The sequence below is a fragment of the Procambarus clarkii genome, chromosome 31 (assembly GCF_040958095.1).
Source record: "Procambarus clarkii isolate CNS0578487 chromosome 31, FALCON_Pclarkii_2.0, whole genome shotgun sequence".
Lineage (NCBI taxonomy): Eukaryota > Metazoa > Arthropoda > Malacostraca > Decapoda > Cambaridae > Procambarus > Procambarus clarkii.
In genome coordinates, this window is record NC_091180.1 from 36,107,328 (window position 1) to 36,121,320 (window position 13,993).

Sequence of the window (13,993 nt, forward strand, 5' to 3'; positions counted from 1 at the left end):
TTTACAATCTGATTACCAAACATGGTGGGCTGCACCTTATCACAATATACACACAAGAAATCTATACGGCCTCCCGGCCTAGGATGATAATAGCATGTATCTTGTACAGATAACCTGTTATTAGGTAGTTTATTCATAATAAAAATATCATAGGCTTTACCTACTTCAGCTCCAATAACTTTACATATATTTCGACCGAAAGATAAAGAAATTCGAACAACTAATTTTCCATCCTTTGTAATAAATAATTTTAACAACTTCTCACTAAATGCTGCATTAAACTTAATTCGATTAATACTCGAATCATATTTCATATAAACGTCCCCGTGATCTGGGAAATTATAATTAAGTAAGAATCCTATAAAACTCAATGAACTTTTTGAAAATATAGTAGAAATTTCTCTATTTAAAATAGTCGTTAGCTCTATGCAATTATCACTGGCTAAAATATCCGACTTTAAAGTGAAAGATGTATTCACCGTACTCAAATCAGATAAATTTTTATTAGACACTAGAAGTTGAACTGAAATAAAACTTTCCGGGTCATTCCTCTTAACAGCGAAATAAGATGGAGGCAGGAATATATTCTTCAGGCACACTTCATAAGCTTTATTCGGATCTAAAGGCAGCTGATTATGTAATCTATTTTCAAAAGCATTGGGAGCATTGTTTTTAAATACATCAGTATCAGAGTTACTCGCTGCATATATAACGTAACTATCCATCCTGTAGACTAATAGTAAATGATAAAAATAAACAGAAACTCACCTTAATATGGTATCCAGGTAGACTCTCCTTCATCTGCAGCCTTGATCTTCCTCTTCAAACTCGGAGGAGAAAACACTTGATTTTTCGCATCTACATTTCTAAATAAATTCTTAGGTGTAGAGGTTAAAGAAAAAAATAACTTGGCTATGGGCAGTTTATCTTCTGGGAATAACAATTTCGGAGTGCACATCCTGCCTATAACATCATCAACAATATTGATCCCAGTAACTGGTGATGTAATGTTCCCTTCCTCATCCCACTTTACAAGTCCAGTTGTATTAAAATAATTTAACAAGGAGACAGCAAAATCATAATCCTTAAGCTTTAATCTTAAGTCTATCAAGTGTTGTATAACAGGATTTGTTCTCACTGTCGTCGTAGGCTTCTCAACACTTACTACCGTAGGCTTCTATTGATCAATAGCTTTTCGTGGTACAAGATAGAATTCTTTCATTATTCCTTATTAAATAGCCTTGAAATAAAATTTATAGCTATGGGAAGTAAAATGCCCAATAAATTACCTCCTCTTTTACTTGTTAATATGTCTTTCTTGAGTGAAATAGCCTTCTTCTTACAGGCTAATGTATGGAGTAGAGCTCTATATTTAGAAAGTCTCTTTAAAATAGGCTTCCCAACTTCAATTTTATTTTTTAAGAAATTATTAAATATTTCAGATAGGCAAAGTATATGTTCCTTTTTAAGAGTCTTAATTAGCTTTTTCCTAGAATTATAACTTAATCTAGCTAATAGTTCAATAAATCCACGATACTTGCTAACTAAGGGCTGCTTCTTCATAGTTTCTTCACGTCATCTGAATTCACCCACTGATCAAATGAACTGTCGTAACCGACGTATCTAACTTTATATAAAGTAGTATTACCAACTTTACGTTTACTTATAATTCTCTCAATTTCAAATGTATCTGACAAGTAGGTGGGAGTCAACTCCTCTCTATAAAATCCGTCTTCTATAAGTCTATTATTTAAGTCCTTTAGATAATATAAAGGCACAGGTTGTTTAGTATCAATTTGAGCAATAGTAAATATCTCCTTAGTGTTCTGTTGATGAAAACCTCTTTTGAACTTTGAAATACGATTAGATAAGGCAAGCCGTACTGTATCTCCAACAGACAGATGATTACTGATGCGTGGCTTAGTCTGCTGCTCTCCTTTATACATGAGCTTAAATTGCCTAGTCACATCTTGAGGCGAAGATAAAGCATGTACATCAATAGGTATTTTCCCCTTTAATCCTCTGTGTGGTGTTCTATTATACGTTTTAACCATATCAGATAAAACATTTATATAGGTTAAGGTGTTATAAGCCGTTAAATATTTATATATCTTAGTTTTCAATGTTCTTATAAATCTCTCTGCAATGCTGGCTTTAGTTTCCTGAGAAAATACACTGTACAGTTCAATGTTTTTACTGTCTAACAATCGTTTCATATATTTATTATAGAATTCACCGCCCTTATCAGTGTTAAGCTTCCTTACACCTTTTGATGAAGGTAAATCCAGAATAGCTTTCATGGCTTCACTTACACTTTGACCTGATTTAGTGGATAGTGGAACTACATGTGCAAACCTTGAAAATATATCAACACAAACTAATAAATATTTAATATCATTGTTGTGCTTAGCTAACAATGTCATATCAGCCAAGTCACTGGTAAAGAAAGCTTTAGGTCTAGGTGCTAAGATACGTCTTCGTTTAAATTTACGTTTTTTTAATAGATGTAAGGTATATGCATTAGACGTTTTTAAATAGTCTTTCACATCTTTTATAGTTAATTCAGGGATTGTTTTCTTTGCTGCCCTATACAATTTTAAAACGCCACCAAACCCACCTACGGACTTGGGGTCATTGTATATCTTATTAAGAGTTTGTGTAATGTTCACCATTGATACACTATTTCATATGGGGGTTCATTTACAATATTTCCCCTAAATATTATGGATTCAGGTGTTTTAACGCCCAAGTCAACAAGTAAATACCCATACTGTCGAGAAATCACTTTCTTATATATATCTAAAAATTTCTTGGCATCTTGTTTTCCGAATATTTGTCTGCCTAATGTTTCTATCTGGGACAAGTCTCTTGATTTAAGCAGAATAAAATGAGAAGCATTTAAACTTATAGATCTAGAAAATTTCCCACTGAAAAATATATTTTGGGTTATAAAAATAACAGAGATGTTCTCATGCCGTCCCTTAGTAAATATATCACTTACTATTTTAGAGTTTGTAGATTCAACATACAAGTCATCATAAACAACTAATATATGAGATGTGTCCTCTGGATCACGATCGTCTAAAGGGTTTACAATTTCAGAGTAAAAAGATATCTTATGTTTAATGAGTGGATTAGTTCTCAACTCTTTATACCCGCTTCCACAGATAATTATTTTTGCAAAGTTCTGCTGATATTTCTCTATCATTTTAGCACATAAATAGCTCTTCCCACCATTTGAAAATCCAGCAATAATAATTCTTGACGGTTCACTAAATATATTCAACTGGGATTCAGTAATAACTTTTTTCTGCCCTTCCATGTTGCTAGGATTCAATAGACTAACTACAAATATATAATGAAAGGAGTATTTAAACGAAATCTACATTCGAGTTTTTATTTTAAACATAGCCAATAAAATCATAGTCATAACATAACCAATACAGTAATAAAATCATAGAATATACAATATCAAAATATCATAGCAAATAAAATCATAGTCATAACATATCCAATACAGTAATAAAATCATAGAATATACAATATCAAAATATCATAGCAAATAAAATCATAGTCATAACATATCCAATACAGTAATAAAATCATAGAATATACAATATCAAAAATATCATAGCCACTTAAATCAAAGTCATTTCATATCCAATACAGTAATAAAATCATAGAATATACAATATCAAAATATCATAGACATTTGAATATAGTCATTTCATATCAAATACAGTAAGAAAATCATAGCCAATACAGTAACAAAATAAATTATAGTCATAACATAGCCATTTGATCATATCCAATACAGTAATAAAATCATAGCCAATAAAATCATAGTTATAACATATCAAATACAGTAACAAATCATAGCCAATACAATATTATAGACATTTGAATATAGTTATAGATAATACATAGACAATACAGTAACAGACTTAGTTGTTGTTAGGGAATAATTGCTGAGCGACTCTATCCCGTTTTTCCCAAAGATTAAAAATGGGGAACAATTGACGTCTTGGTTGGGGATTATCTACAATTACTGGATCCTCTACCTGCACCTCTTCCTCTACCTGCACCTCTTCCTCTACCTCACGCTCTGGAATGTCTGGGTGACCGTAAGCTAATGACTCTGTGGGACTAATGAGGTACCTCTTGTCATCAAAAGCTGACAGACCGCGCTTAGTTGTTTTACACGTGCATATCTGTCCGTTAACATTACGAATGGATCGGGATACAAAATTAAAAGTTGTATTTGTCTCTAATGTGTTCTGAAAAGATGCATGTGTTATTTTCTTTTGTTGGTGATAAGGAATCCCTTTACATTTACATCAATGTTCATTATCAAGGGTTAGGAGAGAATAAGTTTTAGGCTTGAGTGCAATTAATTCAGTTATAATTTTCTGCTTTACTTCTGACTTGAGGAGTCCTAATTCACCTTTGCGAGTAGCAGAATACATGGGATGATCTTTGTCGAAATTACTGAAATCCATATAATCTACTAGAGGAGCTTTTGTCATTTCTTGGAAAGCATCTTTACAGGTCAGAGTAAATATGAATGAGTCTGTATCCGTATAAATTAGTCTAGCTCTCTCCCCATAATGGGCTTTAACTACATTATACCAGAACTCGTATAAACGCCTCTTGGCTATCTGCAAGATCTGATATCCCATTTAAGAAGGAGTGGTAACTTTAAGGATGTCTTTCATTACTGTACAGAGAACCCTATCTGGACCTAAAGAGACAGCTCGTTTATACAAAGGGTTTCTTGCATGAGTTAAGAATGAATGTTTTGTCGTTACTAGATGGTGAGTATTAGCATATCGAGATACATTTGTCATTGATTTCCCGTACAGACTATTACTTATGAGTTTAAAAGCTTTTTCTTTAACTTTACAGGTAGTATTGGCTCGTTCTCGAATGTTGGTTGAAATAAAATCTTTTAAATAGGGAGCCTGTTTAAATTCATAGATTGTTTTTACTCGTTCAACTTCTAGTCCTAGTTTTAATAGCAATTGCAGGAAATCAAGGCTCACTAAGTAGTTGTTTTGGGGCAAGTGGGATGCAATTAACTTAGTATTTTTAGGTGGGAGCTTGCGTTTTTCATCGTTAAGGGTTTTCTTACTGTACTCTGACAAAAACTCCTCAGTTATATTAGTATGAGACAGTACAAGGGGCTGATCATCAGTATACCTAGCTACCTCGGGAGATACATGTTTTGTATCGCATAAAATCCAATAGCCTTTGTCTTGATCACAGGGGATATGTTGTAACCCTTGCCCTAATAAGGTATCCCGCTCAAGGTCAGTTAATTGTCTAATCCCTCCCTGGGGAAGTACTTTAGCCATGCACGCTGCATATAGGCTGTTGAAGTCGAGGTACAAAATGTGAGTATCGTCATCAGAGCTAGGGTTAGATGTAGTGTGCTCGTTAACAGCCTGTGTAAATTGTCTTATGGAAGATGTGAACCCCCCTCTAAGATTCCTTCTCAACAAATCATATACATTCTGATCATACACATAGTCAAGTACAACTTTTGATTTAAATAAGAAAGCGTCCCAAGCGTAACTAGGAAGTGATATATAGAAAACAATATCTAGTTCATAAATTTCTTTCAGTGATGTTCGCCAAAGTGTAAATATATCAACTAGCATTCCTACGTCAACTTTTAAATATAACATGAGGTAATCCTTGATGTTTGTACAGTTCCCTAAATTAAATACTTTAAGAGCATTGTTATAATCTTCTTCAGACAGTGGAGCGTCATGTAAAACATTGTAAAACTTATCTCGCGACGGGAGCTGAGGTTCGTCTAACACGTCCATGGAAGAAATATAATCATAACATAGGCTTTGTTTACCTTTAATTAACAGAGCTTTAGCTTCATCGGATACGCCATTTAGTATGTGTTCAGTATACTTGGTGGGTTTCTTACTGGCAACGTGCTCGCTCGCTAAGGTTCCTAATGATCCATTAAGGAGAGCTAGGCTATCTAGGAAGTTAAGTTCACCTATGATGACTTGCATAAATTTCAATCCTTCCTTGGTTAGAATTTCTACATCGCGGTGAGGATTTTTGGGCAGTTCTTTAAGTATAATTCCAAGATCATAGGCAGCATTATGGGAAAATGTGGTCAAGTATCTACGAGCATTTTTACATTGTAAATTGCAACGAGCACAATAAGCACCTAAGTAATTATTTTCCTGAATAGCATGATTATGATGTCAATGTTTATCTTTCTTATTCTTGAAAGTTTGATGACACAATTGACACGTATTTTGTCTTTGAAACATTCTTTCCTGTTCTCTAGACAAGTTCTTAGGGAAGTTGGGGAGCTGAGCATGAATAGCTTTCCATGAGGCTTCTAGCTTTGTAATAAAATGATTAACCGCGTCTGGACCTACGTAAGAATACGTTTCTACGACATTGAATTCCCTGTCTAAAATCATGTAAGCATAAGCAATTGCTTTATGCTTACATTCCACCATGCTTCTAGGATTTTGACGGTCTAAAAGACATTCAAAATCGTAATTGGCGGTGTGAGTTGGGCTATAGGTCCTACCGTAATTTTTAAAAATGATTTTATCATTAGGATTATAGAACGAAAATACTTGGGATACAGTGCATGACTCTTCGTGAGCCTGAATTTCATCTAAGGGAGCATGCAAAAGGCAAATTTTGCAGAATTTATGAGTGTTAGGAATTTTATACCGATTATGGTTAATATTCTTTACAAATTTATCAAAATCCTTTATCAGACAGAGATGCTTGCCTTCTAATAACAACAAAGGAACTCTATCGGCATACTTTTCTTGGCTTTTCCTAGCTAAACTAAGATAGTATCTGTTACTTTCATGAGTTACTGTATAAATATAAATAGAAATTTTGTTAAGCTTCTCTATTTTCTTAAGATTATCAAATGATACAGGGAATCTGACTTCATCTGCCCATACTACGAATCTTTTACACCATCGAAGGTTTTTGTAATGTTGTCTAACGTTATTCATAGACCTGCCCAATGCTAAGTTTTTATACGCCGCAATGCACTGCAACAAACACTCATCTCCTTCACTTTCAGGGTTAAATACTGATTCTTTACCCCTTAATTTTTCAGGATATGGTATATATGATCCAAGGTGCATAGGGTGGCGAATATATGAAAAATTAATGGCAAAGCCTGACATGGAATGAATTCCTACACTTGAGGATTGGACATTTTTTAGGCATTCGTCAATTTTAGCAGACATTTCATCAACCCATGAATTTACGAGAACTTCCACCTCTTCCTGTGTAACAGTCTGAGTTTCGCCTCTAATTGAAAATACTTCGTCTAATATTTCATATTGATCGTCGGCATGATTAAGTTTTTGCAAAATTAGGCTTACGTCAGGGTAAATGTGAAATGAGGGAGGGAATTCTTCCTGTATTTGTCTGAACTGATTGTCTATATATTCTATAAAAAAATCCCTATACCTATTTATATATACGCTGGGGTCAGCATCTAAATGACCGGGAATGGAGAAAGAATGTCTCGAGAATGATCCTTCGAAATGGCGTATGACTTCTAACACTCGTGGAAAAACGTTATCTAAGTTAAGTACCTCTGGGGAATCTGGAGCGTTGACTTCTTCATCTGATATGTCATGAACAGGGGGTTGATTGTCTTCTTCTTCTTCATCTGAGGATGCCTGCAGGTTGCCGTCTGGTGCATCTTCTTCTAGCTCCTGGGAAAGCTGGGGTTGACTGCGTACAGGCGTGCTCCACTCAGAGGGTTGGGTTGAATCCTGGGGCGATTCTGTAATATAATATTAGCAATGAATAAACGTTAAGAGGAAAGCAAGTTTGAAAACATTAAGAGGATTTGAAAACCTTAATAGGAAAACAATGTTTGTAACTTTAAGAGGAAAATATTGTCTAAATAAAAAGGAATTTATTATTAAGAGGAAAAACAAAAAAGTCTAAATAAGATGAAAAACAGAATTACAGATAAATAATAATATTACTTACGGGCTGGGATGTTGATTCCACCAAGTATGAGATTCTCTTGATCACGAATAGGAACTCCTGTAATGGAAACATTTTTTCTGTATGAGTACATATTACTTGTTTATACACTTGTTAAAATATATAATTATTAACTTTTTTAAATTACGAAAATTATTGTGAAAACGTACGGTTATTTATGATGCGACGGCGTTTGGGTGGAGGTTCAATGACGTTTCTGGCTTCGGTGGGAGGTTCCTGGTTAACGGACCAACGACAGTACGGGCAGGAAGTAGAACCATGAACTGAAATAAGAATAATATATATAAATTGACTGTCTGTCTGTCTGTATGTATGTATGTATGTATGTGTGTTTCAGATATATATTTTCTTTGAAAGTTTATTGAATGTGCGAGAAAAGCGGTACTTACGATTTGCACAATAGAGTTGTCCACAGCTGGTACAGGTTACGTCAAAATGTCCAGGCGGCGTAGACCCGTTGCATCCTATACAGTACAGTCTACATTCTTGAAGAGCGTTGATGGACATTTCACCTAGGCACGTTAAACATTGTGTTTGACACACATGCCTGATTTCGTTTTTGAGAGGAGACAGGCACAGGGGACACACTGACATGATGATGATATGACTATGCTGGGGGAACCTTGTGAACAGGATGAAGTTTGAATGTTGACTGAAAGTGTAGGCCTCTAAGACTTTGGCCTTAGGCGATCTGAGGGGGCCCCTGAATGAGCGTAATAACAATAGTGTGCCCCTGAGTGAGCGTTTGGCTGTTTTATTAATAGCGAGAATGATTGGCGAATACTGGGATTAAACTCTTTATTATACATTGTGTAAACTAAAATTAGATGACTAAATAAATTATAAATAAATAAATAAGTTTTATTAACGCTTAATGTATATATATATAAATTATTACGGTGGCGAACGCTGACAATGACTGGTAGATGACAGGGCAGGTAATCAGGTGATGATTGCCTCGGGCAGATAGCCTGGGGCAGGTAGCTGGTGCCAGCTTAGATAGTCTCGGAGGCAGTTTCAGTAATAAAGGCTACATTGAGATGCTTCGGTTGATTTGTATAAAACTGACTGGTTAATGAAAAAGGAATAAAACATACGATGTAAGAAAAATAGGAAGAGAGAATAATATGAAGAGGAGAGAGAGAGAGAGGGTGGAGGGATGGTCCAGATATTATGGAGAAGATAAGATAAGAGGTGACCTGCACGAGGCGTCTGGCTGACGGTCTAAAAGTAAACACAGGTGAGGCGACAGATTGCGAGGTAAGGGGGGAGGGAGGGGGTGTGAGGTACAAGTGGGGGATGCAGGGGGAGGGAAAGGTGAGGGAGGGGGGATGGCAGGGAAATGAATCAGATATATAGCAATATACAAGTTTCTAAGTAAGAAACAAATAAGAACTCTTAACAAAACTCGTAAGACATTATTTTCATCATACGAACTTTAACAAACTTCTAAAGTCTCGGAAATTATTTTCATCATAAGAACTTTTACATACTCGTATGACATTATTTTTCATTATAAGGACTTTAACAAAAATCTATAATCTCAGAAAATACTCACTCATAAGAAATCCTTAATCCCAAATCTGTGACTGCCCAAATTCGCCTGAAAAACCCTAAGCCACTCAGAACATTTTTTCCCCCCCCCCAAAAAAAATGTTCTGTGCGTCTTACTCCCTACTACTAGCGCTCACAAAATACATAAATGGAGTGAAAGTTTACATGGTACAATACTGAGGTAAGAGAGAACATATCCAGTGTGAGAGTTAATAGGGACCAGAACTGAGGTGAGAGAGTACATTCCAGGGGTGACAGTTATTGTGTACACTACTCGGTGCAGAGTTATCATGAAACAATATTTGAGAGAAAGTTTACTTCTCGAATGCAATACATTACTGGGAAGAAAGTTAACATTGTATACTACTGGAGTGAGAGTTAGCCTGTTACACTACTGTTGTTAAATTCGTCATTATACCCTACTGAGAGGAGGGTTAGCGTTGTATACTACAAGTATTTGAGGTTTCATCGTGCGCTATCGGAGAGAGACTCTCTGTGGAGTAATACTGGGGACAGAGATCATATGGAACTCTAGAGAGGAGAAGCTAGCATGGTCCACTAATTTGGTTTAGCTTCACAGGTCCATTACTGGGGTGATGGTTCACATTGTGCACTACAGGGGTGATGGTTCACATTGTGCACTACTGGGGTGATGGTTCACATTGTGCACTACTGGGGTGATGGTTCACATTGTGCACTACAGGGGTGATGGTTCACATTGTGCACTACAGGGGTGATGGTCCACATTGTGCACTACAGGGGTGATGGTTCACATTGTGCACTACAGGGGGGGATTTTCCACATTGTGCACTACTGGGGTAATGGTCCACATTGTGCACTACAGGGGTGATGGTTCACATTGTGCACTACAGGGGTGATGGTCCACATTGTGCACTACAGGGGTGATGGTTCACATTGTGCACTACAGGGGTGATGGTCCACATTGTGCACTACTGGGGTAATGGTCCACATTGTGCACTACAGGGGTGATGGTTCACATTGTGCACTACTGGGGTGATGGTTCACATTGTGCACTACTGGGGTAATGGTTCACATTGTGCACTACTTATGTGATAGATCACATTGTGCAGTACTGGGGTAATGGTTCACATTGTGCACTACTTATGTGATAGATCGCATTGTGCACTACTTATGTGATAGATCGCATTGTGCACTACTAGGGTGATGGTTCACATTGTGCATTACTGGGGTGATGGTTCACATTGTGCACTACTGAGGTGATGGTTCACATTGTGCACTACTGGGGTGATGGTGCACATTGCGCTCTACTGGAGTGATAGTACGCATTGTGCTCTACCGGGGTGATGGTTCACATTGAACACTACTGGTGTTGTAACACGGGACGTGGTTTAAACTCTCTCTTATCCGTTGCCCTGCCCGTGAATAAACTTAAGACCAAGACCCCCAGAGCTAACTCTCAGCAGAGTCCCACTCCACATGGTCTTAGACGTTCGACCGTCTAAGATTTAACAGCCACGTGACGTCGTTCTAGGAATACTAGTAAGCTCAAAGATCTCAACACTGCTACGACCAAACCAATTAAAACGAAACACCCAAATTAATTAAGCGGGGTTTGGGCCAATTAATCAGTCATTAAACCCTTGGGGCTTAATCCCCAAATTATTTGGAAATGGGGGGAATGAATTTACCTTAAGTGTGGGAATTACTCAAACAAAACAAAGTAATATATTTGGGAGTTAAGATAGCATGACTTGCTTGCAATATTAATACTGATTCATTCCAATAACCCAGACTCGTAGAGACCACAGCAAACACAATCGTATAATATCAATTGGGTAAAACTCAGGAAATACAAAAGTTCTTACTCACAGTTCATTATGCAAAGCTATCAAAGTAATTAATAAAATTCACTCCCTTAGTTAACACTTCCTAAATGACCTTCCTCCACAACAACACTGTCTAGCCTGTACTCAGCTAAGAACTGACCTAGACTAGTAAGTATAACTTCACCAGGTTTATCAATTTACCAAGCAGGGTTTATCTTGAACAAACTAATCTCATATCCTAGCCAAACCAGAAGGTTGAATTAATATTAAAGCTGGTGGTAATAAAATTAGACATCTTGGAAAAACTATATCAATTACAATATTCGCTAGTGGACTTTAATTTGTACAGTATGAATTAGTAAATATGGAAGATTGTGGTCACGTCAACCGCGTGACCCCAATTGCCTCAGCTACGTCATAAGCGGCCACCGACCTAGTCCCTCCTACTCAACATGAAGTCACTTCATAATGACGGTGTATGAACCCTGATCTCAAACTCTACCTTCATGTTGGCCTGGCATACATACTTAATCCAGATTAGTTTTTACAACAATTTCTCCGATTGCTGAAATATTCATTACTTGTTTGCATTAAAACAAAGGAGACGGCCATCTTGTTTTCTAAACGTGTTAATCCCTAAATCCCAGGGGGAGATTTATACCACCAGCCTACATCTTTTGGGAGACACGTGGTCCCAATCTGATGCTTATGACAGATCTGTACTTTCTACAACAAGCTAGTTTGTTACAACCTCCCCCCCCCCCCCACGTACGTAAATTAATAAAACTTTTTTTATTACCATGAAAAATGAGGTTTAATATCCAAATCCTTAGTTATACAATCAACAAATCCATGCTTATATAAAAAAGCTACCCTATCTAATAAAATGACAATCATCAGATTGTATAGCAAAGATCATAAAATAAACATTACCGATTGCAGCATAAATTCCGACTGTCAGCTGACAGCCCAGCAATCGTCCAATGCAACTGGAACATACATCCTACACCTGACTGATCTAGCTAAACAAAACTTCCCTAATTTTTCAGCAAAAGCTGGCTAGTAAAATTCCTTGGCTCTTTATTAGTCAACCACGTGTGTGCTCCCTAGAGCAGGGAGGGCACCCACAATGTAAAGCAATAATTAAAACATATCTACAGACTGAACTTTCAGTCAACCGGAAGAGGAACACTGAACTTCACGAAGTTCACATCCGTTTAAAATCCACTCTCCAAGCAATGTCATTCTTGATATTCCGCCAATAAAAACAAACCTAGTTTTATTACATATAACTAAAAATTCCACTGCAACTAAATCACAGGTTACAGCTGACTGTACAGCGAAGACTGTCCGCACTCCTGATTTAAGAGTATCAATGTTCAATTTGGTCCGCCCCTCCTGTGTTCAAATACTCTGAAAAAAATAGCACAACATAATTTTCTACAGCCGTTTGTTCTGGGCTTAGTGCAATCGTCTATCCCACAGGAGGCTATTAATGAATGACCAAATCATATAGGAGAAGTTTCCACATTTACACTTTACCAAAATAATATTGACTAAAGCTCTTTTTCAACATTTAACCAAAAGTGTTCAGATGAACTTTACGAAGGTGTTCAGAGCCTTACTTTACTTTATCTTTTAACCAAATGTTCTTTTTATGTAACAAAAATCGATGACGATGAGCGAAGACTGTAGTCGAGGTCGATGATGTTGATGACGATCTTGCTTCTTCCCTGCATTAGTGTCGAGGTCCCTGGTTCTCTTGTTCACCTTTCCCGGGACCGTTAAAAGGCGACAGAATGTCCCAGAGCCGGGTACCAAGTGACAACTGTAGATTACTCTCGCTCGACCATTGACCTAGCTCCCAAAAGTTCACACGTGTTCATACCAACCAGAGCTCACACGGTAGTCTTGAGGTAAAGCTTGACGGCGCAGATGACCACAGAAGAGCAGGAATGGACGTACTAACGGTGTCTTGTGACAGCGATAGTGTCAGAGGGTCGTTGAGGTAGGTGGCTTGTTTGCAGAACAGGAGGATCCCACCTTCCATCATGGTTCACGTTGTCTCAGGCGTTGCGTGATGTTACCAGGCTACTATGTCGGAAAATCCGACACCATTTAATAATATTTTACAGACAGATAATAATTGCTGTGTTGTATAAACAAGTTACCCATAGAAAATGTAAATTGTAGTGGAATTTCCGTCTATAGAAAACGGGATATCATTACCACATACTATTATAAATTCACCACCTATTATGGTGGGAATTATTCTTAAATACATTAGTCTTTGGACTTTACCATCATAAAACCATCTCATATAAATTAACTTAATTATCAATATCAAAATAGAGTAAATGTGACCCTTCTATCACTTTCTGAAATCTGGACAATGTAGGCCAGGCGTCAGAGAGGAGGGAGTGGTCAGCCATTGTTATTGTACTTAGACCAGAGGCATTGGAGCAATTCGGCTCCTGTTAATTTTACTTGGACGAAGTGTTATGGAAACCAAAGGTGTGCCATCATCAACACGCTGTCAACAAATACAAGTTAAGTGTTCTGCCGAAACCCATTTATCTATCATTTATGGCCATTAATGT